The sequence below is a fragment of the Diabrotica undecimpunctata genome, chromosome 2 (genome assembly GCF_040954645.1).
Source record: "Diabrotica undecimpunctata isolate CICGRU chromosome 2, icDiaUnde3, whole genome shotgun sequence".
Classification (NCBI taxonomy): Eukaryota; Metazoa; Arthropoda; class Insecta; order Coleoptera; family Chrysomelidae; genus Diabrotica; species Diabrotica undecimpunctata.
The window spans coordinates 101,662,410-101,676,211 of record NC_092804.1 but is presented as its reverse complement, the minus strand read 5'-3'; positions in this window follow the sequence as shown (position 1 = coordinate 101,676,211).

The following is a 13,802-nucleotide window of genomic DNA, read 5'->3' as shown; positions in this document are numbered from 1 at the left end:
GTAACTGACGAAGTACTTCGGCTATTCTGATCTTTGGGATCACCAACTGTCTACACTTCTCTGAACTGTCATCATTTTCCAGTACTCGTTTGAGCAAGCTATCTTCCATGATAAGCCCACTTCCAGTGGGCCCAGTCCCACTGGGCCCAATACGTCTTAACTACTGAGCATAGGTTTGATATTTCTTGCCAAGGTGGTCGACGGTTCTCCTCTTTTCATTTTCGAATTTTTTGTATAACTGGATCTCACTCTTGTTCTTCCCTTACCTTAGTAGGCGTCCAATCGTCGTTGACCATCGTTGTTCTTAGCACTGCTGCTTCCTTGGATTCCGTTTTGTAGCAGTGGGAACACTCTGCTGGACATGGCCTTCTGGAAAGAGAATCAGCGTTTCTGTGGCTAACTTCGGCCCGGTGCTCAATCTTGAAATCGTATTCTTGGAGTCGTTCGATCCATCTGGCTATCTGACCCTCTGGATTCTTAAGCTGCATCAACCATTTAAGGGCGGCATGGTCGGTTCGGATTAAAGACTTCCTTCCGTAGAGATATTGATAAAAGTGCTTTACTGATTTCACTACTGCTAGAAGTTCTCTTCTCGTGACGCAATAATTCCGCTCAGGTTTCGAGAGAACTTTACTAAAATATCCAAGGACTCTTTCCTGTCCTCCTTGAATCTGAGATAGCACTCCTCCAATTCCCACATTACTTGCATCTGTATCTAAGATAAACTCTCCTTCTGACAGTGGGTATCCTAAAATTGGTGCTGTGATTAAGTGCTTTTTTAAGGTCTCAAAGGCATTTTGGCAGTCTGTATCCCAGCGGTAATATCTTGCTTCCTCTGTAAGTTGCGTTAATGGCTTAGCGATATCTGCAAACTTCTTAATAAACCTCCGGTAGTAAGTACACAGTCCAAGAAAACTTCTCACTTGATGTTTGTCCGTTGGTTCTGGCCATTCCTGAACGGAATCGATTTTTCCCCTATCCACGGCCACTCCTTCTTTACTGACTATATGACCCAGATAATTGACTTTACCTTAAAATAGCTGGCACTTCTTGGAGTTTAACATCAATCGGGCAGCTTTAAGTCGATTAAAAATGTTTTCTAAATTCTTCAGATGATCTTTAAATGTCTCCCCCAAGACGAATATGTCATCTAGATAAACCAGGCATGTTTTCCAAGATAACCCTCTCAACACATTTTCCATAAGCCTCTCAAATGTTGCAGGGTCATTACAGAGTCCAAATGGCATAACGTTGAATTGCCACAATCCAGATCCTGTGGTGAAGGCTGCCTTCTCTTTATCTACTGGGTCCATTTCTACCTGCCAGTTTCCAGACTTCAAATCCAAAGTAGAAAACAATTTACTTCCAGCCAATGTGTCCAATGAATCGTCGATCCGAGGCAGAGGATAACCATCCTTCTTGGTAACGTTGTTCAGCAAACAGTAATCCACACAGAACCTCGTCGTTTCGTCTTTCTTCTTAACCAGGACCACCGGAGAGACCCATGGGCTCGTAGAAGGTTCTATCACCCCGTCTTTCTTCATTTCCTGAACAATCGTTTCAGCTTCCTCTCTTTTCGCCTGTGGTAATCGTCGAGCTGTTTAAATAATTGGCTTAGCATTACAAGTCTCAATTTTATGCTTAACAACGGTTGTTCTTCCCGTCTTTCCTCCTTTCGGTACGAAAATATCACTATATTGCCGAAGAAATTCCCTTAATTTCCTTTTCTCCATCTGATTTCTCCTCCAGACTGTCCAGCAACTGCAACCATTTGGTCGAATTTGTCGTTGGAATTATCAGATGTTGTCGCCTGACGGATTATGGATGTCACAGGTACACAAGTTCCTACTTTTGTCTCTTTCTTGATGGTCACTGGGTAGTCATTGACATTGATAAGTCTCACAGAAATTTCTTTAGCCAAAGTCACCAATTCCTTTCCAATTATGATTCCACGGCTAACCTCGTCGTCATGGTTCCAAGGCTCCATCATACCAGGTGTCCCTTCGTCCACAATTCCCTGTAGCCGCGCTAATATGATCGTTTTACTTCTCGCAGACACGACTATATCTTCTTTAATGGCTGCTTGCACAATGTTGTCATTATCTGGATGAAGAAATACCTCCTCGTTGCCAATTTTGATTACCTTGTACTTAAAATCCAATTGGAATCCCTGCATATTCATTACGTCCATTCTTAATATAACATCATGTACTTAAATTCCAATTGGAATCCCTGCATATTCATTACGTCCATTCCTAATATAACATCATCTTGTTGACTCTGCTATAGTCAATTGCTGTTATAGTTGCTGACTCTTTGATGTCAGCAACTATACTCATTATATAATTGAACTTTAAAAAATTAAAGGCAAATATCGAGCACAATCAAATCTTGCCCAAGTACTTTCGCTTTCTACAGCATCATCAGGGGCATCTGAAATAAGCCAAGAAACGTTTTTTTTAATGAAGAAAATTGATTAACTTTGATAAAAAACTCGAAGTTAATGGATAATAAAAGTTTTTTGTAATTAACGTTTTAGACTTACTTCGTCAAATTTGGGCTATCCAGCCAGCGTAAAATGTGATAAACATGAAATTCAACATAAATTGTACATAACATTACACTAAAACAAGGACAAACAGTTTAAAATTATATAAAAATTATTCCACGCTACATTCTTGTAGGCAACAGGAGAGAGAATGGTATTTAACGGAAATGTTAAGGTGACATGTGACATATGACAGCTTTGATGGGCAGTCACAGTCATGGATATGTGATCTGCACATATTAAAATTATGTGTAAGTAAGCTGGCATTGACCAAAGGTCCAACTAACACTACTATAGAAAATCAGCTTATGAAATGTGACATATAGAATATTTTAATTTAACTAGATTGCATAATCCAGATCTCACACTTACACCTGTCTGTAATAATAAGGTTGTTATTTTGAGAGCAAATGAAGTGGACATAAAGTGTGAATGAAAGAAATAGACAAAACAATCTATTAGACAGTGGGTGGTTGACTTCAATAAAATGGTCTACCAGGCACTACCAATACTGTAAAAAAGAGAAGAAATCTGACTATGAAATTGAAATACTAAAATTTAAACAAAATTGAAAGCAGTGTATAAATGGGGTATAATTCAAGTAGTTCACTTAAACCCCCAGTCAATGAGAGAACTATAAAACTAATATGTAAAAGCGTTACTAAAGACCAACTGACCAACAGCGGGAGATGTTGAAATATACAACTGTGGAATTGGTATACCTAAATTACGCAGAGGTATGGAGAGTGTAATTAACGCCAACTATAGATCAATTGAACCTGAGCAAGCTAGTTTTGTAAATTGTTGAAGAATACAATAGTAATGTTGAGCAAAGTATAAAATTAATAAATTCTTAATGGGTATAATCAGTGCAGGAAGTCTAAACAGCCGAGCTGGGTCCACTACGAGGTGAAGCTGCAATAAAGTTTTTAAAAATAGGTTTAAACTTAGTACAATTTAAATTAATTTGAGTATTAAGACAATAAGAGTTTCCATTTGTTTCTTTTGTGATCTCCAAATCTTTTAATAAATCCAACTCCAAGTAGTTTTTCTTTCTACTGATCGTCATGTAAAATAGACGAACCAGTATTGATGTTAAAATTATGTTTACTAGATAATAAAGGTTGACCAAAACTTGAAGATTTTGGTCTTTTTAAATGTTCTGAAATTCTGGTAAATAACTTTCTAATGGTTCTTCCTACATAAGAGTCATCACAATCATCACACTTTAATTTATAAATACCACTTTTGTCAAGTGTGTTCATCCTATCTTTGGTTTTGATTAAAAAGGAACCTAAAGTGTTGTGTGACTTGAAGGAAATTTTGATGTTTTCAATTGTAGAAGTAAAAATTTTAGCTATTTGTTGCAAATGTTGCTAATATAAGTAAAAGAGAAATATCTGAGTACATCAAAAAATGTACCTAATAAGGAAAAACAGATTTTGGAGAAAAAGATCCTAAAAAGAGAACTTACGAAACACTTTACCAAACTTCATCATGTTAATGTAAATCTTAAAATTACTTATGACCAAATTTTGCAACAACATCCTTGGTTTCTTGTCAACGACTTCTTTAACAACATAGAAGATGAGGTCCCCCGCTTACAATCCACTAAGAAGAGAAGTCTTACCAACAAATTAAACCGTTTGATTTTGTAAAAACAACAAAAAAGTAACTCAACACTTATGCATAAGTATTCAGATCACAATTTCATCCTAGAGACTTAAATCTAAGTAACACCAACTTTTCACAGGATGAATTGTATTTTTTAGGATTATGCCTTAAGTTTTCTTGTCAGAATTTTAGGTTAAATGACTCAGTGCTGGGAGGATTTGCAGTGGAGCTGGATACTCTAATAGAAGGTGTGACAAATAATGCTGATATTAAACAATATTTGAGAAATTCTTGCATTAGCTTTGTTAATTCTGACTTCACAATCTTAACAAGCTTACTTCAACAAAAACAATGTAAGTACAAACGTAATTTTCATAGAAATCACCATTCTTTTAAAAAACAAAAGGATTTGCTTCTTCTTCTTATGGTGCCGTGCACCTATAGTGCGTTGACGAATTATCTTAAGTTCAGACGTCTGTCTTTTGCGGCATGCAAAAGTTCGCCAGTGTTAGTTACGCCTGTCCAGTTCTTTATATTTCGCAGCCACGACATTTGTTTGCGACCTACTCCTCTCTTGCCCTCAATCTTTCCTTGGATAATTAGTTGAGGGATTGCGTATTTTTCCCCTCTCAGGATGTGGCCCAGGTATCCAATCTTTCATGCCTTGATCAAGCTGAGCAATTCTCTCTCAGTATTTGCTCTTCTTAGGACTTCCTCGTTTCTCACCCTATCTGTCCATGGTATGCGGAACATTCTTCGCAAGGTCCACATTTCGAAGGCTTCCAACTTGTTAATGGAAGATATTTTTAACGTCCATGTCTCCATGCCGTATAACAATATGGACCATACATAGCACTTAACCATTCTGTAACGGAGATTGAAGGAAAGATTGCGGTTACAAAGTAGCGGTTTAAATTTAAGAAAAGCTTGTCTTGCTTGTTCGGTACGGCATTTTATTTCTTGTTGGGGATCCCATTGGTCATTCACCATCATTCCCAAGTATTTGAATGTTTTCACTTGCTCGATTGGAGCATTATCTACGTGCAGTTGTACTCTGAAAAATGCGCCCTTTCTTATTGTCATGCATTTTGTTTTTCCAGCATTTATCTTCAGGCCATATGTTTTTCCTGTGGTGTTTATTTTATTTAGTATCAACTGCATATCATGTTCGTTATCTGTGATTATTGCGGTGTCGTCAGCGTAACGAATGTTATTTATCGGGTACCCGTTGACCTTTATACCACAACCAGTGCGTTCAAGTGCCTCTGCAAAAACATTCTCCACATAGAGGTTGAACAGCATAGGAGACAAAATACACCCCTGTCACACCCCTCGTAAAATTTCGAATTCCTCTGTGTTTGTTGATTTGTTCAGCCTCAGACGTGCCTTTTGATTCCAATAGAGATTCTGGATAACTCTTATATCTTTCTCATCAATATCAGCATTGTGTAGCATTTTTATTATTTCATCGTGTTTTACGGTGTCAAAAGCTTTTTCGTAGTCGAGGAATGTGATGACTATATTTTTTCGTTGGTCCATGCAGTTTTGTGCCAGGGTATTCAAGCAGAATGATGCTTCGCGCGTCCCGAGTCCCTTCTTGAAACCAAATTGTGTCTCGCCGCTCAGCTCTTCTAGTTTTCTGAACATTCTTGTGTGGAGTATGCGAAGAAATATTTTAAGTAAATGACTCATCAAGCTAATTAGTCTGTGGTCCTTGCACCTTGTCGCTCTTGGTGATTTGGGGATCATTATGAAGGATGAACAAAGCCAATCCGTTGGAATGTGGCCGGTGTCATATATGGCATTGAAGATTGTTACCAGAGTGTCGATGTTGTCATCATCCAACAGTTTTAGGGCTTCCGTAGTAATGACATCCGGTCCAGGGGCCTTGCCCAGTTTTGCTATTTTTATAGCGTACTCCACCTCGGCGCGAATAATCGGAGGACCGGACAAAGTTTCTGTAGATAGGTTAGTAGTTGGCAGATTCGGTCTGTTGTCTGCAAAGAGGGACGAAGCATAATCTGTCCAGATTTTGGCTAGTTCTTCCTGGGTATGTACGTAGTCGCCTTGATCATTTTTCATGTTTGTCCCGTGGTGTTTCTTGTATATATTCAAAATTTCTTTAACCTTTTTGTGTAGTCCAAAGCTGTCCCCCTTTTCTTGTAGTGATTCTAATTCTTCACAACGCTCTTTCATCCAGATTTCCTTTGCGGTTTTAATTTTTGCTCTTATCGTACGTTGAGTTTCATTGTATTTACGTTGGTTCTGATGTATTTTGTACTGTCGGCGCTGCTCCATTAGCTCAAGTATCTCTTCCGTCATCCACTCGTTTTTGTGATTTCTTTTTATTTTACTTGCGATTGATTCATCCGCATTGGCTACAGCCATTTTTATTTTCTCGCAGGTTTCCTCTATGCAATTTACTTGTATATTTCTCAGGTTCTCGTTGATGTGGTTGCCGTATGTAGTTCTAAGCTCTTCATCTCTCATTAGTTCTCTCATGTTTATATATTTTTTATTTGATGGTTTTTTAACCTTCGCCAGTCGAAACCTTACATTTGCGATTAGGGGGTTGTGGTCGGATGAAATGTCTGCAACAGGGTAAGCAGCCACTCTATTTATATAGTTGCGGAATCTTTTGTTTATCAAGATGTAATCAATTTGATTTCGTATAATATGACCTGGCCTGTCTTCAGGTGCTCGCCATGTATACAATCTTCTTGGTGGGAGCTGATACCATGTATTGGATATGACAAAATCATGTTCTTCGCAAAATTCAATTAATAAATCTCCCCGCTCATTTTTATTACCCAGACCGAAATTACCTACCGCATCGCCACATCTACCCTTACCAACTTTGGCGTTGAAATCGCCCATTATGATATTAATGTCGTTTTTCTTTGTGACCTTTAATGCTTCATGTATGTCTTTATAGAAAGCTAAAATTTCAGTTTTAGGTTTATCAGCTGTGGGCGCGTAAATCTGGATTAGGTTGATATTAATAGGTTGGCCTGCTAACTTCACTATTATTACTCTGTTTGAAATGGGTATGTAATCTATAACAGACATCGCAATTCCACTATCAAGTACTATTGCAACTCCGTGTCTGTGGTAGTTATCTCTGGTGTCGCTACCGGAATAGTACATTGTAAAGTTGTCTTTATGGGAAATACCTGAGCCAGACCACCTCGATTCACTTACACCCATTATCTTCACTTCTAGGCGCCGCATTTCTTTGAGCAAGTTATCTATCTTTCCTGGGATGCACAAACTATTGATGTTCCATGTCGCTACTTTACGAATAACATCTTTAAGTCGAACCCAGGAGATTCTTAGCACCCTCGGACCATCTAAGGTCCGCCCGGAACTGAGGGCCTTTGGTTCACTTTTGTCCGACATATAAGATAATTATTCCAGGGATATCCATGTGGATCTTTAATTTAGTGGCTTTCCCTTACCTTCTAAATCCTTATGCCGTTGGCCAAATTTTGGTTCATTCGCCTTCGGGGCCGATTTATCAACCCCAGGACAAAAGAGTGCCCTGCCACTTACCAACTCATCCGCCCGAAGCCGTTGGTCAGTAAGTGGGGGGATTGCTTATACCGGCATTTTTCTTTCATTCACACTTTATGTCCACTTCATTTGCTCTCAAACTATCAACCTTATTATTACAGACAGGTGTAAGTGTGCATACGATTGCCGATGTACATAGACTTGTGTGACAATGTTGAAAAGTTGAAAATTACAGCCAGACGGAAAAATACGAAGAAGAAGAAGCAGAAAAAAACAAACAAACCAACCCTGAAGCAAGAAAACATTAATTACCATCTGTGTCTAAAATAATTATTTGGAAATAAATATATTGATTTTAACACTTTGTTTATCTGCCTTTTGGCGATAATGGAGCAATACAAAAAAAACTTGTCTCCGAACTTGAATGTATGAAAACTGATAAAAATGTGAATAGCTTTTTAGAGATGGGATAAAAAAATAACTACAACTTTTTAATTAATTAAAAACGAAATGTTCTAACACTCACCCTTCTTAGCCAGATTAGGGGTTTGAAATATCCCAAATTGGACCGAAGCGTAGCCGGCTATTTGGACTCGTGATTAAGGCTAATTTCTTGATCTAAATACGACTCCCGGTATTCACGTGTACTGTAGATCCGCTTTTTTTAGCGAAATTGTGGATATTCCAAAAAAAACCCTTCCACGAAGGCAGCAAATCCCCTTGAATATCCACACGGTTCGGACTAGTCTAGATCCCACATGGAACAGCAGCAAAAGCAAAAAACAAAATGCCGTTTTTAATCTAGCCCAACCTTTCAGTAACACTTTCAAACCTGGAATCACTTTCTTTCCGTCGTCTTTCCGAACACTTGACAACTTGACACACGGAGGTCACCGAATAGTACCGAGATTCAAAAATTTCAATTTTATGATCCCAATTCTTCCAAGATAACTCTAGAAAGAACGATCTAAATTAGTTTCTTCACAAAAAAGAGGACGTGTTCCCTTAACTTCAGCACAATTTGCCAGACATTACCCCTATTTGAAAATTACTAATTTTATTTTCGCCACCTTGCTTATAATATATTATAGGCAACCGCTCTTACACGTCCTGAATTATTTAAATTTTGATAAAATAGAGGTGGGACTTTCTACTTTAAATTTGGAACGTAACAACACCTCCCTTTCCCAGAGGAAAATTTACGAGGAAAAACTAGACGAAGAAAATTTTCCCTCGCGCTAGCGACGCACTACCTAAACTCCGAGCGAAGTCCACAACACAATCATCATCCACACCGTCTTCACCATGCGCAAGTACTTGGACAACGAAAGACATACCAATCTCAAACCACACGCACAAAGCAACAACTTACTTACAACACTTACTCCACTTCCACACAACAGTCATCTCTCATCGTATGAGATCAAGTAGAATAGTTTCAAATTCCAACGTCAATCTGACAACACTGATTAGGTCGGTTACTGGATGTTGCCCTTATTCGCGACCTCCCAGCTCTGGGGCATCGCTAGTACTTCACTATACCTCGCATAACATGAGTCCATAAGAAACTCTCCTCCATTCCACTCTTACTGCTACTGCGAGAAACATTTACCGAAACAGTAGTGTAATTCCAATTGTTCATTAAAATAAAAATGAGATAGGTCTTCCAGAATTTAAATCCGTATACAACGAAATTTAGTGAATCATCCAAAACTAAGCTATTATCCAACAAGATTCACCAAAACATAATTATGTGGCTTCGAAAAAATCCCAATTAAATAGAATGGCTTACTAACATCAAAACAAATCCCAACGCCATATCATCGAAGACAACATATTTCTGACCAAACCTAAGTGACATTCAATTCCATAAATCAAAAGAAATTAAGGCTACCGCAACCCTACGACTTCGTATTGGCTACCTAACACACAAAAAAAAACGAATCGGTTGACCATCCAAATACATCCTAAGAACCGATCATAGCCAACACTCAGTCATCCTTCACGGACACAACAAAAAAAATAAATACAACCAATTTCAGAAGAATTTACTTAGACTAGACAAAACTTTGCTAGTCCGTTCTACTCCGACCTAAATCCTATCGGGATCACCAGTCGGGTTACTAATCCTTAAATCCTTAATATTCCAAATACCTTGATCCTTGCCATTTTCATCCTCTAAACTATATGTCCAGGGGGAAACTTTCTTCTTCACGAAGTAGGGTCCTATCCATCTAGGAGCTAACTTTTTCGTGAAATATTTAGCGGCATCTGACAACACAAAATTTCTCCGCCATACTGACTGATGGGGCTGAAATTCCTCTGGACGTCTCCGTAGATTATAGGTCTTCTCACACTTAGCCGAAGCTTTATCTAAACGTTTTCTAACATCAACAAATAATTCCTGGAGTCCACGCGATCGATTATATCCCATTTTAGCTACTTCGTCCTCCGGGTCTCCGAGTTTGTCCTTTCGGGAAAAATCTCGTCCATCCACTACCATCTTCCGACCGAAATTTATGAAGTAGGGATCTTGACCAGTCGACTCGTGGTATGCAGTGCGCGTAGCACATGCTAGTTTGGCCAAATTTTCATCCCACTTCCTATGGTTGTCAGCTATATAAGTTGCCATCATTGTTTTAAGGGTTCGGTTATAGCGTTCAGATGGATTGCACTGTGGATGATACAACGCATTATAACGAACTGAGACACCATAGGTTTCCATCATTTTCTTGAAAATACCCGAAGTATACTGGACACCATTATCACATAGTAACAGACGTGGAACTCCAAATACGAGGAAAACTTCTTCTTCTATTTTCTTAACGACATGCACGGCTTTTGAGGATCGCAACGGAAATACCAAAGAAAATTTACTAAACACATCCATTACCACTAAGATAAACTTATAGCCTTGAGTTGATCTTGGGAAAGGTCCCATAAGATCGGTTGCTACTATCTCCCATGGTTGAGTAGCTTTAGGTTGAGGAGTCATAAAGCCTTTGGGCTTACCTTGTTCCACCTTATGCATGGCACACAGTGAGCAACGTCCAACGTAACGAGACACATCACTCCGCAGTTTCGGCCAAAAATACTTCTCGTTAATATGCTTATAAGTTTTCAGGATCCCCATATGACCTGCTAAAGGACTATCATGACACAACTTCAGCACTTCCAATCGTTGACCCTTAGGAACGACTTCCTTCCAATTGTCCACTTCCTCGACCAAAAATCCATGACTGGGACGGATGTATTTATAAAGTTTGCCACCAGACATTCTCCACTGAGGATACTTCAAGGGATTAGACTCGATTTTTCTACAAAGTTTATCATACCAACTATCACCACTAGGAAGCGGTACAATCTCTTCAACCATATCAAGCACGGGAACTGACCGAGATAACAAATCGGGGACAACATGTTCTTTTCCTTTCCGATGCACAATCTTAAAGTCATATTGTTGCAATCTTACCGCCCATCGAGCTAATCTTCCAGTAGGATCCTTCAAATTTTGAAGCCATACGAGGGATGCGTGATCAGTCACGACCGTAAACGGAACACCCTCCAAATAAGGACGCAGTTTTTCGACTGCCCATAACACAGCTAAACATTCCCGTTCCGTCGTGGAAAAATTCCTTTCTTGACGCGTTAGTGATCTGCTCAGGAAACTAATTACTTCGTCACCATCCCGGCCTGGCTGCAATAACACGGCGCCCACTCCATATCCTGAGGCATCACATTGGACAACAAAAGGCAAATTGTAGTCAGGACAATTAAGTATCGGAGCAGAAACTAGACATTCTTTTATTTTCTGAAAAGATTCTTCACAACTCGGGGTCCAATTGAATTTTCTTCCTTTCTTCAATATCGCTGTAATTGGAGCTAGTAGTGTCGCAAAGGAAGGAATAGATCTTCGATACCAGGAAAATGTGCCTATGATGCTACGAACTTCCTTGACGGATGTGGGTGTTGGGATACGTAGCATAGCCTTGACCTTATCACCATCAACATGTAGTCCATTCCTATCAACCACATGACCCAAAATACTTTAGTTCCGGTCTACAAAATTGACATTTATCCCAGCTAACGGTTAACTTAGCTTCTCTCAAGCGTCTAAAGACTTCCTCTAAGATCCTTACATGTTCTTCAATAGACTTTGTCACGATGACCACGTCATCCAAGTAAGTAAAAACATAGGGTTCCAACTCCGGACCGAGGACACGATCTATCAACCTCTGCCATGTAGCCGGGGCATTATGTAATCCAAAAGGCATTCTGCAAAACTGAAAAAGACCTCGACCAGGAACCGTAAAAGCAGTATAAGGCCTGGAAGCCTTAGCAACAGGTACCTGCCAATACGCCGACTTAATGTCTATGGTGGAAAGATAATGCGCGTTCTTCAATTTATTTAAAATATTAGAGATGTACGGTAATGGGTAGCCATCCCTCTCTGTTACGGCATTAAGCTTTCGATAGTCTACGCAGAACCTCCATTTTGGTTCTTCACCTTCTGGAACCTTTTTCTTCACCAAGAGAATCGGGGACGACCAAGCACTATTCGATCGCTCCACTACTCCTTTCGCCAACATATCTTCTAGCTCTTTATCAATATGGCTTTGGATTACTGGGGATACAGGATAGTAACGTTGTTTTATGGGTGCAGATTTACAAACAATCACATGCTCAGTGACATCAGTACAACCAAGAGAAGTGCCCATTAGTTCACGACTTCTATTAATAACTTCATCCAATTGCGACTTCTCTGCATCGGTCAAAATAGTTTGACCTCGGAGATGATCCACTGAACCTACCATTGCTGGAGCGTCCGAAAAATACCATTCGTTATGCCTCAAATCTGGAACGATACCCATAACACGCCAAAAATCAGATCCTAAAATCAGAATGTGCGGTACGTCCAAAATAACTAATACTGGCAAGACACGCAAGCGATCCCTAACCATGAAAGGTACTAAACATTCCCCCAACGATTCACACATCTGACCATTCGCCACTCTACAAACGATCTTCTTCGAAGTATCCAACTCTAAACCCAAATTTTGTAAAAATTTCCAACCAGTTCTTCCTACAATGGTCTTTGAAGCACCAGAATCCAATAATCCCAAAATTTCCTTTCCTAAGACTTTAACTTTCAAATATGGACGTTCATCTCCTTCGGAATGATGTAAAATAAAGTCTAAAATAGGACGTAGGTTGGTCGAGTCAACGTCGGCAACACCTCTTCGACCAGTTAGGTGCGCTTCCTTCCGTTTCCCGAATTACACGAAGGACAAGTTCTGACTGTAAACCCTTCTTTCTTACACTTAAAACAGTGAACAGCCTCCTTCTTCATTAGACACCCTACTGCCTTATGGCCTGACTGATTACAACGATAACAGATTAAAGTCCTAAACTTTCCTCTAGCGGACTCCGATTCGGATGAAACAACAGGACCCTCACTAACACTACTACAACTTTCAGCATCCACACTGATATAAGCTAGGTCCTTTTCCAAAGTATTCATTTTCCTACTATTCGGTTCAACATAGTTCCTAATACAATCACGTCTTTCCTCCATACTGCGACATAGAACACGAAGTTCCTCCAAGGTAGCTGGCAAAGGATCACGTAATCTATCTTGATAGAACGGATGCAAATTCCTAATAACTATAGACAATTTAACTTCCTCTGGAACATGACAACGCAAGCGATTAAAGTAACTATTCATTATTGCCAAGTAAACTCCAATAGTCTCAGACGAATGCTGAGTTCTCCTCCGAAGCTCTTCAAAAAGCGCTTCCCCATGGTGAGCTGACAGGTACTCCCTACGAAACTCTTCAACTAATTCAGCCCAACTCCCTACACGTAGACGAACATCTTTATAAAACTGATAGGCTTTATCCGAAAATAAATCTATACCTGATTCCAAAAGTATACTATCTGGTACATGACGAGCGAGACTCAATTCATTCACCATCTCAAAAAATGCAGAAATAGACATACCCCTAGCAGAACCTGAAAACTTTTCTATTCCCCATTTATGAGGAAGTATCATCCCAGAAGAAAAACTAGAGACAGACCCTGAAAAAACATTATTACCAGCTTGTGACATCGCTCCAGGAGAAGAAGC